We start from the raw sequence: 17337 nt of genomic DNA, 5'->3' as shown, positions 1-17337 counted from the left end.
GTTGCTTCCATGTCCTGGCTATTATAAACAGTGCTGTGATGAACATTGGGGTACACGTGTCTCTTTCAGATCTGGCTTCCTCGGTGTATATGCCCAGTAGTGGTATTGCTGGGTCATATGGCAGTTCTAATTCCAGTTTTTAAAGGAATCTCCGCACTGTTCTCCATAGCAGCTGTACTAGTTTGCGTTCCCACTAACAGTGTAAGAGGGTTGCCTTTTCTCCACCCCTCTCCAGCATTCATTGCTTGTAAACTTTTGGATAGCAGCCATTCTGACTGGCATGTAATGGTACCTCATTGAGGTTTTGATTTGCATTTCTCTGATAATGAGTGATGTTAAACATCTTTTCATGTGTTCATTAGCCATCTGTATGTCTTCTTTGAAGAAATGTCTGTTTAGATCTTTGGGCCTTTTTTTTTTTTTTTTTTAAAGCAGTATTTTATTTTATTTTTTTATTTTTTCAGTGGGTTTTGTCATACATTGATGTGAATCAGCCATAGAGTTACACGAATTCCCCATCCCGGTCTCCCATCCCACCTCCCTCTCCACCCGATTCCTCTGGATCTTCCCAGCCCAACAAGCCCGAGCACTTGACTCATGTTGGGCCATTTTTTGATTGGGTCATTTATTTTTCTGGAATTGAGCTGCAGGAGTTGCTTGTATATTTTTGAGATTAATCCCTTGTCGCTTTGTTTGCTATTATTTTCTCCCATTCTGAAGGCTGTCTTTTCACCTTACTTATAGTTTCCTTTGTTGTGCAAAAGCTTTTAAGTTTCATTAGGTCCCATTTGTTTATTTTTGCTTTTATTTCCAATATTCTTGGAGGTGGGTCATAGAGGATCTTGCCGTGATTTATATCGGAGAGTAATTTGCCTATGTTCTCTCCTCTAGGAGTTTTATAGTTTCTGGTCTTACATTTAGATCTTTAATCCATTTTGAGTTTATTTTTGTGTATGGTGTTAGAAAGTGTTCTAGTTTCATTCTTTTACAAGTGGTTGACCAGTTTTCCCAGAACCACTTAGACTTGGTAAATTCAAAAAAATTGAAATCATTCCAGTCATCTTTTCTGACCACAGTACAATAAGATTAGATCTCAATTGCAGGAAGAAAACTTAAAAATTCAAATATACGGAGGCTAAATAACACACTTCTGAATAACCAACAAATCACAGAAGAAATCAAAATATGCATAGAAATGAATGAAAATGAAAACACAACAACCCCAAACCTACGGGACACTATAAAAGAAGTGCTAAGGGGAAGGTTCATAGCATTACAGGCTTACATCAAGAAACAAGAAAAAAGTCAAGTAAATAACCTAACTCAACACCTAAAGCAACTAGAGAAGGAAGAAATGAAGAACCCCAGGGTTAGAAGAAGGAAAGAAATCTTAAAAATTAGGGCAGAAATAAATGCAAAAGAAATAAAAGAGACCATAGCAAAAGTCAACAAAGCTAAAAGCTGCTTTTTTGAAAAGGAAAATAAATTGACAAACTGTTAGCCAGACTCATCAAGAAACAAAGGGAGAAAAACCAAATTAACAAAATTAGAAATGAAAATGGAGAGATCACAGCAGACAGCACTGAAATACAATGGATCATAAGAGACTACTACCAGCAGCTATATGCCAATAAAATGGACAACTTGGAAGAAATGGACAAATTCTTAGAAAAGTATAACTTTCCAAAACTCAACCAGGAAGAAAGAGAAGATCTTAACAGACCCATCACAAGCAAGGAAATCGAAACTATAATCAGAAATCTTCCAGCAAACAAAAGCCCAGAACCAGATGGCTTCACAGCTGAATTCTACCAAAAATTTAGAGAAGAGCTAACACCCATCTTACTCAAACTCTTCCAGAAAACTGCAGAAGGTAAACTGCTAAACTCATCCTATGAGGCCACCATCATCTTAATACCAAAACCAGACAAAGATGCCACAAAAAAAGAAAACTACAGGTCAATATCACTGATGAACATAGATGCAAAAATCCTTAACAAAACTCTAGGAAACAAAATCCAACAACATATTAAAAAGATCATATATCATGACCAAGTGGGCTTTATCACAGGAATGCAAGGATTCTTTAATATCCACAAATCAATCAATGTAATACACCACATTAACAAATTGAAAGATAAAAACCATACAACTATCTCAATAGATGCAGAAAAAGCCTTTGACAAAATTCAGCATCCATTTATGATTAAAAGCTCTCCAAAAAGCAGGAATAGAAGGGACATACCTCAACATAATAAAAGCTATATATGACAAGCCCACAGCAGACATTATCCTCAATGGTGAAAAATTGAAAGCATTTCCACTAAAGTCAGGAACAAGACAAGGTGCCCACTCTCACCACCACTATTCAACATAGTTTTGGAAGTTTTAGCCACAGCAATCAGAGAAGCAAAAGAAAGAAAAGGAATCCAGATAGGAAAAGAAGTAGTAAAACTCTCACTATTTGCAGATGACATGATCCTCTACATAGAAAACCCTAAAGACTCTACCAGAAAATTACTAGAGTTAATCAATAATTATAATAAAGTTGCAGGATATAAAATTAACACACAGAAATCCATTGCACTCCTATACACTAACAATGAGAAAACAGAATGAGAAATTAAGGAAACAATACCATTCACCATTGCAACAAAAAGAATAAAATACTTAGGAGTATATCTACCTAAAAAAACAGAAGACCTATATATAGAAAACTATAAAACACTGATGAAAGAAATCAAAGAGGACACAAATAGATGGAGAAATATACCGTGTTCATGGATTGGAAGAATCAATATTGTGAAAATGACTATACTATCCAAAGCAATCTATAGATTCAATGCAATCCCTATCAGGCTACCAATGATATTTTTCACAGAACTAGAATAAATAATTTCACAATTTGTATGGAAATGCAATAAACCTCGAATAGTCAAAGCAATCTTGAGAAAGAAGAATGGACCTGGAGGAATCAACCTGCCTGACTTCAGGCTCTACTACAAAGCCACAGTCATCAAGACAGTGGTATGGTACTGGCACAAAGACAGAAATATAGATCAATGGAGCAAAATAGAAAGCCCAGACATAAATCCACATACCTATGGACACCTTATCTTCAACAAACTAGACAAGATTATAAAATGGAAAAAAGACAAATCTTTGTTATTTCTAATGACTTTCTAGTGATGTTTCAATCATTTAGAGGAGAAATAATAAAAGTTAGTATATTTATGGCAATATGAAGGTAACATAAGCTATTGATGAGACTTAGGTTTGTTGGGCTCTCAAGGAGAGCTCAAATTTGGTTGAAAACTTATGGGTAAAAAATCTTTATACAGGAGATGATATTGAGATATTTAACAGTAACTTAGGAAAGATGGAAAATCTAGGAAATATAAATAACTGAATATTTTCTCAACATCAGAAATAGGGCCTTAGAAATCAATGACAGTAACTTTAATAATCACATCATCAGAGAGAAGGAAAAATGATAGTGTATACATGTTCTTCATTGAAATAAGGATGGTGCAACAAACATCTTGCATTTGGCTCTCAAGATCTGCTCTCCTCTCTTATGTTGTCACCTACTCCATGTTTCTCTGCCTTCCAGATGGATTTATCGAAGCCAATGATTTTACATGGCTCTGTTTCTGAATATTGGTACCAATAACTTACACTTACCCCTTTAGGCCCAAAGTTGGTAAATCCTTTGTGCTACAATATTTTTGCAGTATTCCCAACACTCAAATCCTGTAAATAATCCCCTTTAAATAAACACTCCTCAAATAATCCAATTTCAAGTGTGCCATCTGTTTCTCTTTGGAACCTTTCTTGACACATATGGCTTTATGGGAAAAATATCCAATTTGAAGAAAGTGCAGAATTCAATAAATTGGTGTAAGAAGAGGAAAGTCCACATATGAATGTATAACCAGGACCATAAAAAATGTGACATAGTAAGAGAACTTTGAAAACTAAAATTATTATGCAAACAATAAAGAAAGAAGATGGTCGTGACAACATTGATGACGGGAACTATCTTGAGTTGCCCAAGGCTATGATTTGGTACGAGTTGGGAACCAGAAAAGGAATAGGAATTAAAATAGGGACCTTGAGAAAGATGATAGAAGGTTACTGATAAGAAAAGTGTCATAAAACCAAGAGGGAATATTCTTAGTAGCTGACATGGGGGAAATATTTCTGGGTAGGAGGTATGAAATAAAATTCATATTTTATGGCAAGACAAGAAATGTTTAAACATAAAATTTTTTCTGTGCCCCTTTTCCTCCTTTCCCCCATCTATTCTGCACTGTGTAGCTGAATTATGCATCATCCAAATCATCCATATTAAGAAAAAATACCTGCTCAACCATAAAGAAAAATATTATCTTAAGACCAATAAGACAACTCCCTAAAAGATAAGATTCTTTCTTGATCCTTTAAGGGGCCACAGTCATGCTTATATCTGGACCATATAAACTGTCAATACATCATCTAATGACAACGTTTAGTCTCAGAAAACTTATGTTACTGTGTGTTGCTTCTAATGGCTGGAACAGTTCTCAGAACTTTCTGAGATGTTGTTTCCAGTGTATAATCCTCACTTTGGCTCTAATAAAATTTTTCATTTTGTTCTTAGATTGCTTAATTTTTTTGTCAACAGAGGTCAGTATTTCATACTGACTTTTTACAAATTCTTCTGAGATTGGGCTTCCTGTTAGCTCGGGCCTGCTGTCACCTTAGTAATTCATTCTGTTTTATGGCACAGAATGGTGGTGGTAAAAGCTGAATGGGAGAGAATAACTGTGATACTGTGGTAGGATGGGGTGGATAGTGGTGCTACAATTCAGAATGTTGGTAGAGAAAGCTGTTGTGTCAGGGATGAAAGGTATGGTAAGACTGGGGGAAGTAGGAGAGGTATTCAGGTAGCTAATGTGGAACCAAGTTATAGAACCCCCGCCCCCAAAATGTACTTAAGTCATTTCTATTTCTTTATAATTATAAAATCATAGAAATACAAGTTGAGTATTGTTGGAAAATGTACAGTACATTGAAACTGATGAGTACAGTGACACTGAGCTAAGATTATAGCCATCACTAAAGTGAAAAGGCTTATATGATACAATTCCCAGCACCTCATCATCTTATCTGGGTCTGTAATTTCCTGCCTCTTCACTCAAAAGTGGTAAGACACATCACACACTGCATTAATGCTACTGAATGTGCTCTTTTCTGTTCAGCTGATTCAGTAACTCAAACAACTTTTACTCTCTCTAGCTATGACTTGCCCAAAGAAACTAAGACCTCCTTGGAAGAATTTGTTTTTGAACTTAAAATTCACAGTCTTATTCAAAATTACCAAGAGTTTCAGCTAGGTTTTAATGGTGGCATTTTTATAAGGTGACAGTTTAGAGTTGGAAACACAATTTTCTCCAAAAAAGAGAAATAAAATTAGCATTTAGCACTTACAGTATGCATTGGTCTGAGCTATTGACACTACTGGTATTATTTTAAACTTTTTAATACTTTGTTGTTGTGCAGTTGCTTGGTCATGTCTGACTTTATGACCCCATGAATTGCAGTGTGACAGGCTTCCCTGTCCTTCACTATCTCTCTAAGTTTCTTCAAATTCATATCCATTGAGTCACTGATGCCATCCAAGCATCTCATTCTCTGTCATCTCCTTCTCCTCTTGCCCTCAATCTTTCCCAGCATCAGAGTCTTCCAAAGAGTTGGCTCTTTGCATCAGGTGGCCAAAGTACTAGAACTTCAGCTTCGGCATCAGTCCTTCCAATGAATATTCAGTGTTGGTTTCCTTTAGGATTGACTGGTTTGATCTCCTTGCTGTCCAAGAGACTCTCAAGAGTCTTCTCCAGTACTACAGTTCAAAGGCATCAATTCTTGAACTCTCAGCCTTCTTTATAGTCCAACTCTCACGTCTATACATGATGACTGGAAAAACCATAGCTTTGACTAGATGGACCTTTGCTGGCAAAGTAATGTCTCTGCTTTTTAATATGCTGTCTAGGTTGGTCATGACTTTTCTTCTAAGGAGCAAGCATCTTTTAATTTTATGGCTGCAGTCACCATCTGCAGTGATTTTGGAACCCAAGTAGATAAAGCCTGTCATGGTTTTCACTGATTCCCATCTATCTGCCATGAAGTAATGGGACCGGCTGCCGTGATCTTCATTTCTTGAATGTTGAGTTTTAAACCAGCTTTTTCACTCTCCTCTTTCACTTTCATCAAGAGGATCTTTAGTTCCTCTTCACTTTCTGCCATAGGGTGGTGTCATCTGGATATCTGAAGTTAGTGATATTTCTCCTGGCAGTCTTGATTCCAGCTTGTGCTTCATCCAGCCTAGCATTCCGCATGATGTACTTTGCATATAAGTTAAATAAGAAGGGTGACAACATGCAGCCTTGACTTCTTTCCCAATTATGAACCAGTCCTGTTGTTCCACACCTGGTTCTAATGGTTGTTTCTTGACCTGCCTACAGGTTTTTCAGGAGGCAGGTAAGGTGGTCTGGTATTCCCATCTCTTGAATTTTCCACTGTTTGTTGTGATCTACACAGTCAAAGGCTTTGGCATTGTCAATGAAGCAGAAGCAGATGTTTTTGGGGGGAATTCTCTTGTTCTTCTATGATACAGCTGCTGTTGCTACTAACTCGCTTCAGTTGTGTCCGACTCTGTGTGACCCCATAGACGGCAGCCCACCAGGCTCCCCTGTCCCTGGGATTCACCAGACAAGAACACTGGAGTGGGTTGCCATTTCCTTCTCCAATGCATGAAAGTGAAAAGTGAAAGTGAAGTCGCTCAGTCATGTCTGACTCTTTGCGACCCCATGGACCGCAGCCTACCAGGCTCCTCCATCCATGGGGTTTTCCAGGCAAGAGTACTGGAGTGGGGTGCCATTACCTTCTCCTTATGATACAGCAGGTGTTGGCAATTTGATCTCTGGTTCCCCTGTCTTTTCTAAATCCAGCTTGAATATTTGGAAGTTCTCAGTTCATGTACTGCTGAAGCCTAGCTTGAAGGATTTTAAGCATAATCTTGCTAGCGTGTGAAGTGAATGTAACTATACAGTAATTTGAACATTCTGTGACATTGCCTTTCTTTGGGTTTGGTATCAAAATTGACCTTTTCTAGTCCTGTGGCCACTGCTGAGTTTTCCAAATTTGCTGGCATATTGAGTGCAGCACTTTTAGGATTTGAAATAGCTCAGTTGGAATTTCATCACCTCCACTAGCTTTGTTCATAGTAATGGTTCCTAAGGTCCCCTTGACTTCACACTCCAGAATGTCTTGCTCTAGACACATGACTGACCACACCATTGTGGTTATCTGGATCATTAAGACACTTTTGTACAGTTCTGTGTATTCTTATCACTTCTTCTTAATCTCTTATGCTTCTGTTGGGTCCTTACCATTTCTGTCCTTTATTGTGCCCATCTTTGCATGAAATATTTTAAATCATATTTAAATCATGTAATATTCATCAATAGGGCAGCCATTCAAACTGGATAATGTCCATACTGTCTTGGCCATTAAAACACTTGACTATTAACTGAAGCCTTTGGAGATAGTATATTAGCTTCATCTTATTATAATAATAGTAAACTACAGAGAAGCTTAAAAATACATACTAGTCATACAGGGAAAGATTTGTGACTGAAGTAATCAGTGAATATTCAAGCCAGCCCACAGAACCTTGTGTATCATGCAGCATGGCTGAAATGCTCTATTTAGTGTAAACGTTAGGCTTTCGCTCCGTTTCAAACACAGTCCTAGGTGGAATAAACAGAGGTGAGAGAGAAACTCTGGCCATGGAGAATATAAAGTCATTAAGAGCAAAAGCAATTATATAATTTTCAGCTGTTGAATGGATTAAATAGGCTTTAGAGTCTAGCTTGGAATAGTTATCCAATATCTCAGATTTATTTTTTTCTTTAATTTTCAGGTAGCCTTTCAAGAGAGGAAAGGACTAGGAAAACAATATTTACGAACTGTGGCACATGCTTTTATAATTTTACAATCACTAGAACTGGACAAAGAATAAATCAGGACAGTGCTTGTCAAGCATGTTCACATTGTGGCACATAGGAAAAAACAATATTTATGTAACATATTTGAGAAAACTGGAAGGAGTTTGAGGGCATCTACATGGGACTTGATTTTTTAACGGGAACAGAAAGTAAAATATTATAAAAAATTAGATATTAAACCTCAACAGTTTTCACATTTTGATTAAAAACTTGAATACATTATTGTGTACATAACTGTAGGAGGTATTTATATATATAAAGTTCTATAACTTTTTAAAAATAATTTATGCATTAAATAGCTACATAAAATTTCAGATCAAACTATTTAAAACTAACTTTCGAAAATCCTAAAGTATGTACTTGTAAATCAAATGATGCAAATGCTTATAGAATATACAATTGTTTTCGAACCTCTATCTTCCTAACACTCTGATTACCTCTGCCAAAGTCAAGCTCTTTCACTTCTTTTAAAGTAATGTGCTTGTGTGTGTGCTCATTCACTTCAGTTGTGTCTGACTCTCTGCTACCCCATGGATTCTAGTCCACCAGGCTCCTCTGTTCGTGGGATTTTTCAGGCAATAATACTGGACTGGGTTGCAATGCCCTCCTCCAGGAGATCTTCCTGACCTAGGGGTTGAACCTGCATCTCCTACATTGTAGGCGGATTCTTTACACACTCAGACTTTAGAAATTATCTTTTGAATTCCTATTAAAGTAAATGTGAATTTATCTGTCTTAAAACTGAATCCTTTTTGTTTCCCATCTCCATTGTCCCAATATCATTATAATTTTTTAAATTTATATCATCTAGGTGGTATTTACAAGATTATGGAGGATTATTCATAAATTGAGCAATGTAGTTTCTTTGATTATTTTTCCTTTTTGTTTTGGGGAAAGCAAGTACTTCTCTTCTTATTTACTTGCCTATTTTGTTTGTCCTCCTTCTATGTGTACTAAAGACTCTCAGTACAATTTTCCACTCAGTCAATCTTATTATGTAATCTGTCATTTCCTGTTTTCTACTGGAGACTTTCTTCTTGAAGATTCTCTTCTCAGGAGCAGGTGCTCACTAAGCCTGTTGCACAGCTTGGCTGTCTTTTGATCACACTGACGCTGTCTGCTCTGGCCTCAGTTTGCATCGAGCTTGTGTTTATTTCTTGTCTTATGCAATTACTATCAAGTAGGACATTATGATGAGTTCTGTGTGCTGTCACTTGCTTCCTTGTTTATGTGTATCATGTCTTTTTCTTTCTGTGCTTATATTGCTTTCCTCCTGAACTTTATTTAAAGACAAAATAATGAAATCTCTATATCATTGTTTGGTATCAAAACAATTTTAGGTTCTTTAGGGTCAAAATGTTTATTTTTATTGGGATTAAAAAACACATGACATAAAAGGTAACATCTTAATAACTTTGAGTGATCAGTACAGTAGTGTTCCTATATGCACACTGTTGTATAACTGGTCTCTAGAATTTTTTCATGTTGCAGAACTGAAATTCTATACCCATTTAACAACAACTTCCATTTTTATCTTCACCCAGCTCCTGGAAACCATTATACTTTCCCTTTCTGAGAATATGGCTTCTCTAAGACCCTCATAAAGTTGGAATCATGCAGTATTTGTCTTTTTTGTGACTGGCTTATTTCACTTAGCATAATCAACTCAAGCTTCATGAATATAGCATATGACTAGTTTACGTTGTAAAGTTAAATAATAAACCATTGTATGATACACCATATATTCTTTCATCTTTTTTCCATAGATGGACAATTATTTTGCTTTCATCTCACCTTTATTATTAATCATGTGTTACTGAGTCCAAGCCCCTACTGTTCCCTACCCTACACAATAAGCTAGGTAAAGCAAATTTATTTGGAGAGACAGCCACATGAGAAAATGGTGGACCAGTGTCCCAAGAATCATCTTGCCGGGGTTTGGATGATAGTTTCTATTATAAAGGGCTTCCCTGATAGCTCACTTGGTAAAGATATGCCTGCAATGCAGGAGACCCTGATTCCTGGGTCGGAAGATCCACTGGAGAAGGGATGGGCTACCTACTCCAGTATTCTTGGGCTTCCTTTGTGGCTCAGCTGGTAAAGAATCCACCTGCAATGCAGAAGACCTGGGTTGGGAAGATCCCCTGGAGAAGGGAATGGCTACCCACTCCAGTATTCTGGCCTGGAGAATTCCATGGACTATATAGTGCATGGGGTGGCAAAGAGTCGGACATGGCTGAGCAACTTTCACTTTAATTTTCCTTTTTCCCCCCTATAATCAAAGAAGTGGGAGATGAGGAGAAGAAGTTAAAAAGACCTTAAATTATTGCAAATTGTTTTAACAGTTTTTGAGTATAAGCTTTGCTGGTTCTGGCCAGTCTCTCAAGGAGATATGTTAATTTCTTCTTTCTTGCAGCCATTCTTATGTGGGCCTGGTCATGATGTTTCCTGTGAGTTTAAACAAAGGTATTTTACTTTAACACTCAGGCAATATGTGTTTAGTGATTAACTTGTAGCAGAAACAATAGAATATATCAGTTACACACCAGGCTTCCCTGTACATCACCAACTCCTGGAGCTTACTCAAACTCATGTCCACTGAGTAGGTGATGACATCCAACCATCTCATCCTCTGTTGTCCCCTTCTCCTCCCACCTTCAATCTTTCCCAGCATCAGGGTTTTTTCAAATGAGTCAGTTCTTCCCATCAGGTGACCAGAGTATTGGAGTTTCAGCTACAGTATCATTCCTTCCAATGAACATTCAGGACTGATTTCCTTTAGAATGGACTGGTTGGATCTCCTTGCTGTCCAAGGGATGCTCAGGAGTCTTCTCCAACACCACAGTTCAAAAGCATCAATTCTTCAGTGCTCAGATTTCTTTATGGTCCAACTCTCACATCCATACATGACTACTGGAAGAACCATAGCTTTGACTAGACAGACCTTTGCTGGCAAAGTAACGTCTCTGCTTTTTAATATACTATCTAGGTTGATCATGACTTTTCTTCCAAGGAGCAAGCATCTCTTAATTTCATGGCTGCAGTCACCATCTGCAGTGATTTTGGAAACCAAAAAAATCATCTCTCACTGTTTCCACTGTTTCCCCATCTATTTGCCATGAAGTGATGGGACCAGATGCCATCATCTTAGTTTTCTGAATGTTGAGTTTTAAGACAACTTTTTCACTCTCTCCCTTTCATCAAAAGACTTTAGTTCTTCTTCACTTTCTGCCATAAGGGTGGTATCATCGGCATATCTGAGGTTATTGATATTTTCCCCAGCAATCTTGATTCCAGCTTGTGTTCATTCAGTCCAGCATTTCTCATGATGTACTCTGCATATAAGTTAAATAAGCAAAGTGACAATACACAGTCTTGTCGTATTCCTTTCCTGATTTGGAACCAGTCTGTTGTTCCATGTCCAGTTCTAACTGTTGCTTCTTGACCTGAATACAGATTTCTCAGGAAGGAGTTCAGGTGGTCCGCTATTCCCATTGCTTTAAGAATTTTCCAGAGTTTGTTGTGGTCCACACAAAAACTTTGGCATAGTCAATAAAGCCAAAATAGATGTTTTTCTGAAACTCTCTTGCTTTTTTGATGATCCAACAGATATTGGCAATTTGATCTCTGGTTGCTCTGCCTTTTCTGAATCCAGCTTGAACATCTGGAAGCTCATGGTTCATGTACTATTGAAGCCTGGATTGGAGAATTTAGAGCATTACTTTGCTTGAGTGTGAGATGAGTGCAATTGTGCAGTAGTTTGAGCATTCTTTGGCATTGCCTTTCTTTGGGATTGGAATGAAAACTGACCTTTTCCAGTCCTGTGGCCACTTTTGAGTCTTCCAAATTTGCTGGCATATTGAGTGCAGCACTTTCACAGCATCATCGTTTAGGATTTGAAATAGCTCAACTGGAATTCCATCACCGCCACTAGTTTTGCTCGTAGTGATGCTTCCTAAGGTCCACTTGACTTTGCATTCCAGGATGTCTGGCTCTGGGTGAGTGATCACACCATCATGATTACCCAGGTCATGAAGATATTTTTTGTATAATTTTTCTGTGTTTTCTTGCCATCTCTTCTTAATGTCTTCTGCTTCTGTTAAGTTCATACCATTTCTGTCCTTTATTGTGCCCACCTTTGCATGAAATGTTCCCTTGGTATCTCTAACTTTCTTGAAGAGATCTCTAGTCTTTTCCATTCTATTGTTTTCCTCTATATCTTTGCACTGATCACTGAGGAAGTCTTTCTTATCTCTCCTATAGTAAAAGAAATAGATCCAATATAGTCACTTTTTTTTCTATTACACATACTAGATTGAACATGGATAAGCAAATATCTCCTTAATATCCTCTTTTCAGTTCTTTTGAATGTGTACTGGAAAGTGGGATTTTTTGTCATATGGTAGATCTATTTTATTTTTCGGAGGAACATACGTATTGTTTCTCATAATGGTTGCACCATTTAAAATCCCACTGGCACCATACAAGGGTTTCAATTTCTCTCCATCCTTGTCAACATGTACTTTCTTTCATAATGGCCATCTTAAGAGTATAGGTTTTTGTCTCATTGTGGTTTTGAGATCCATTTTCCTAATGATTAATACTGTTGAGTATCTTTTCATATATTCATTGGCCATATCATCTTTCACATAATGTCTAATCAAGTCTTTTGCCTATTTTTCAATCAGATTATTTTTCATATATTCATTGGCCATATCGTCTTTCACGTAATGTCTAATCAAGTCTTTTGCCTATTTTTCAATCAGATTATTTTGTTGTTGTTGAGTTGTAAGTGTTCTTTATGTGTTCTGGATATTAACCCCTATATCATATATACAACTTATAAATATTTCCTACAGTGTCATAAGCTGTCTTTTTATTTTGTTGTTTCCCTTTCTGTGCAGCTTTTAATTTGATAAAATCTCATTAGTCTGCTTTGTTTTATTGCCTGTTCTTTCATGTTGTATCCAAGAAATCAATGTCGAATTTAATGTCAGGAAGCCTCTCCCCTCTGTTATATTCTAAGAGTGGGTATGTTAGTATTACTCATTTGTTTCCAACTCTTTATGATCCCATGGACTGTAGCCCACCAGGCTCATCTGTCCATGGAATTATCCAGGCAAGAATACTGGAGTGGATAGCCATTCCCTTCTCCAGGGGATCTTCCTGACCCAGAGATTGAACCTGGGTCTCTTCCATTGCAGGCAGATTCTTTACAGTCTGTGCCACCTTTACATTTAGGTCTCATCCATTTTGAGTGAACATTTTTATCCAGTAAAGATCAAGTATCATTCTTTGTAATTAGATAGAGATTGTCCTTTCCCTAATGTGTAGCCTTGGTACTCTTTACAAAGATCATTTGAACATTTGATCTTTTTGGGTCTTATTTATGGGCTCTCTATTCTATTCGATTAATCAATACATTTGTCTTTATTCAGTACCATACTGTTATTTTTTTATTGAGGTAAGTGCTTAGTTGCTCAGTCATGTCCAACTCATTGTGACCCCATGGACTGTAGCCTGCCAGGCTCCTCTGTCTATGGGGATCCCCCAGGCAAGAATACTGGAGTGGGTTGCCATGCCCTTTCAGGGGAATTGCCCAACCCAGGAATAGAACTGGGATCTCCTGCACTGCAGGCAGATTCTTTATCAGCTGAGTTACCAGGGAAGTCCTATTGAAGTATAGTTGATTTAAAATGTCGTGTTAGTTACTGATGTACAGCAAATTATACCACATATATTTTCATGTTTATAGATAGTAGTTTGTATCTGTAATCTCACATCACTTCTTTATCCTTCCCTCTGCTTTCCCCTTTTCTAACCATAGGTTTGTTTTCTCTGTGAGTCTGTTTAGTATATAAGATCATTTGTATCATAATTTTCAGATTCCACATATAGGCGATATCATATATTTGTCTCTCTGTCAGACTTACTTAATAAGTAATCTCTAGGACTATCCATGTTGCTTCAAATGGCATTATTTCTTTCCTTTTAATGGCTGATTAATATTCCACTGTGTAAATGTACACATCTTCTTTATCCACTCATCTGTCAACAAATACTTAGGTTTCTTCCATGTCTATACTATTATAAATAGTCTTGTAGTGAACATTGGAGTGCAGTATCTCTTCAAATTATACTTTTCTCTGGATATATATATGGAGTGGGATGGTAGGTGATAGCTTTTCTCTGTTTTTAGTTTTTTAAGGAACCTCCTCCATACTGTTTCCCATAGGGGCTGTATTCCCACCAGCAATGTAGGAGGGTTCTCTTTTCTCCACACCCTCCCCAGAAATTATTTGTAGACTTTCTGATGATGGCCATTCTGACCAGTTTCAGGTGATACCTCATTGTAATGTTGATTTGCATTTCTCTAATAGTTATTGATATTGGGCTTATTTTCATGCTCCTATTGGCCGTCTACATGTTGTCTTTGGAGAAATGTCTATTTAGGTCTTCTGTGAATTTTTTGACTGGATTCCTACTTTGTTGGATTTTTGTGTGTTTGTTTTTGTTTTGTTTGGTACTGAACTGTGAGCTGTTTGTATAAAATTAAACCATTGTCAGTTACATTGTTTGCAAATGTTTTCTTTCACTCCATAAGTTGTCTTTTCATATTATTTATGATTTCCTTTGTTATGTAGAAGTTTGTAAGTTTGATTATGTCCCATTTTTAAATTTTTGCTTTTATTTCTATTCTATTGGGAGACTTATTTAAGAAAATATTGCTACAATTTATGTCACAGAATGTTTTGTCTGTTTTCTTCTAGGAATTTTTAATGTTATGGCAAAGTATTGATATATAATTTGATAGGGATTGCAGTAAGTCTGTAGATATCTTTGGGTAATGTGGCCATTCTAACAATATTAATTCTTCCAATCTAAGAGCATGAGATATCTTTCTATTTCTTTGGATTATCTTCAATTTCCTTTATCAATGTTTTATAGTCTTGAGTAGTTAAGTCATCACCTCCTTGGTCAGATTTATTCTAAGTATTTTATTCCTTGATATGATGTTAAAGGAATTTTTATTTCCCTTTCTGATATATTATTGTATTATAAAGAAATGCAACCAGTTTCTGTATGTTAATTTGGTATCCTGCTACCTTGCTGAATTCATTTATCAGTTCTAGTAGTTTTTGTATGGAGTCTTTAGGGTTTTCTATGTCATGTCATCTGCATATAATGACAATATCACCTCTTCTCTTGCAATTTAGATATGTTTTCTTTGTCTTGCCTGAATGTTGTGGCTAGGACTTCCAATATTATGTTGAATAGATGTGGTAAAAGTGGGCCTCTTTGTCTTGTTCCAGATTTAATGCTTTCAGTTTTTCACCGTTGAGTTTATATTGGCCGTGGGTTTGTTATAAATAGCTTTTATTATGTTGAGCCTTGTCCCTTCTATACCCACTTTGGTAAGAGTTTTTATCATGAATGGATGTTGAATTTTATCAAATCCTTTTTCTGTATTTACTGAGGTGATCATGAAGTTTTTGTCTTTTGTTGATGTGGGCATCAGGTTACTTGGCACGCATTGAATCATCTTTGTGACTCTGGGATGAATTCACCATGATTATGGTGTATGATCCATTTTATTTTTGTTTTATTTGGTTTGCTAATATTTCGTTGAGGATTTTTGCATTTACATTTATCAAGGACACTAATTTGCAACTTTCTTTTTTGGTAGTGTCTTTGTCTGACTTTGGTATCAGCATGATGGTGGTTTCATAGAATGACTTTGGGAGTGTTATCTCCTCCTCACTCTTTTGGAAGAGTTTAACAAGGATTGATTCAAATTCTTTTGTATGTTTGGTAGAATTCACCACTGAAGTCATTTGGCCCTGGATTTCTGATTGCTGGGAGGTTTTATTATTATTAGAGATTCTGTTTCACGTGTAGTGATTGATCTAGTCAAATTACTTCTTGATTCAGTTTCGATGACCTGTATTTTTCTAGATACTCATCCATTTCTTCTAGATTGTCCAGTCTATTGGTATATAAATGTTCATAGTACTTATGATTTTTTGTATTTCAGCAGTATCAGTTCTTATTCTCCTCTTTTATTTCTTTATGTGGGTTCTCTTCTTGGTGAGCCTAGTTAGAGGTTTTGTTTATCCTTTGAAAAAAACAGCTGTTGATTTATTGGTTTCTAAATTGCTTTTTAATCTCAATTTTATTTCCTCTTGGATCTTTATCATTTCCTTCCTTCTGACATTAGGTTTTCTTTGTTGTGGTTGTTTTCTAATTATTCTAAGTGGTAGGTTAGGTTGTTTATTTGAGATATTTATTCTTTTTTGAGGAAGGCTTATACAGGCATTTAGGTTTGAAATTTTTCATGGTAATTTTGGTACCAAAACTATTAATACTTATATCATGTGGCTCTGCCATTCTTTAAGTGAGGGTGTCAAAGGCCAATTTCTTCTATCACCTGCTTTTAGATGACTGATGACCTAAAAGTGGGTTTTATCTTTTTAAGTAGTTGAAAAAATATCAAAATGAGAATAACTTGCTGATTAAATGATGACATTCATATTTTAATTTTGATAAAGCTTCACTGGGAAACCCATTTGTTACATATTTTCTGTGCTTTTATTCTAGGGAGAGAGTTTAGTCATTATGACAGATTATCTGACCCTCAAATCCTAAAATATTTCTATTTGGTCCTTTACAAAAAGTACTTATTAGTCATTACCTTAGTGATTCAGAGTTTTAGAGATTCAGGAGTTAGCCTAGAGCTGCTCAATTTCAGATTGAATTTGGATGATCATGTCCTCACAATATCCACCTAATAAAGGAAGAGAAAAATATTTTGGGGAAAGATAGCTGCTCTTTCACTTCCCAGGAAACCTTGGCCTCTTTATGCTAATCAATGCATTTCCTTCTAAATGACTCTTTTCAGAACAGAGAGTTTAGGCAACAGAAGCCAACTTTAAGTCACAAAGTGTAATTTTTCTCTAATCAATATCAAGGCAGCTTATTTACCTAAGGGTTTTATTTTCTGAGGAATGAAATCTGCATTAGTAAGAAACATGCTTTAGGCAGGCATGTTATTCTCCTTGGGCAAATCAAATTGACTGATAGATCTTGATAAATATATGTTTGATAGAATTGAACAATCCTTTGAAGAATATAAGGGAGATTTTATATATATATATATATATATACACACACACACACACACACACACACACACCATACCCATATATGTATATATACGCATTTCATTTTACTTTCTTAAATAAGAATATAAATACTTATGAAGACCAAACTGTTGTGTCTAACCAAGCAG

Source organism: Muntiacus reevesi, chromosome 5 (genome assembly GCF_963930625.1).
Source record: "Muntiacus reevesi chromosome 5, mMunRee1.1, whole genome shotgun sequence".
NCBI lineage: Eukaryota > Metazoa > Chordata > Mammalia > Artiodactyla > Cervidae > Muntiacus > Muntiacus reevesi.
Note: the sequence above shows the minus strand (reverse complement) of the source record.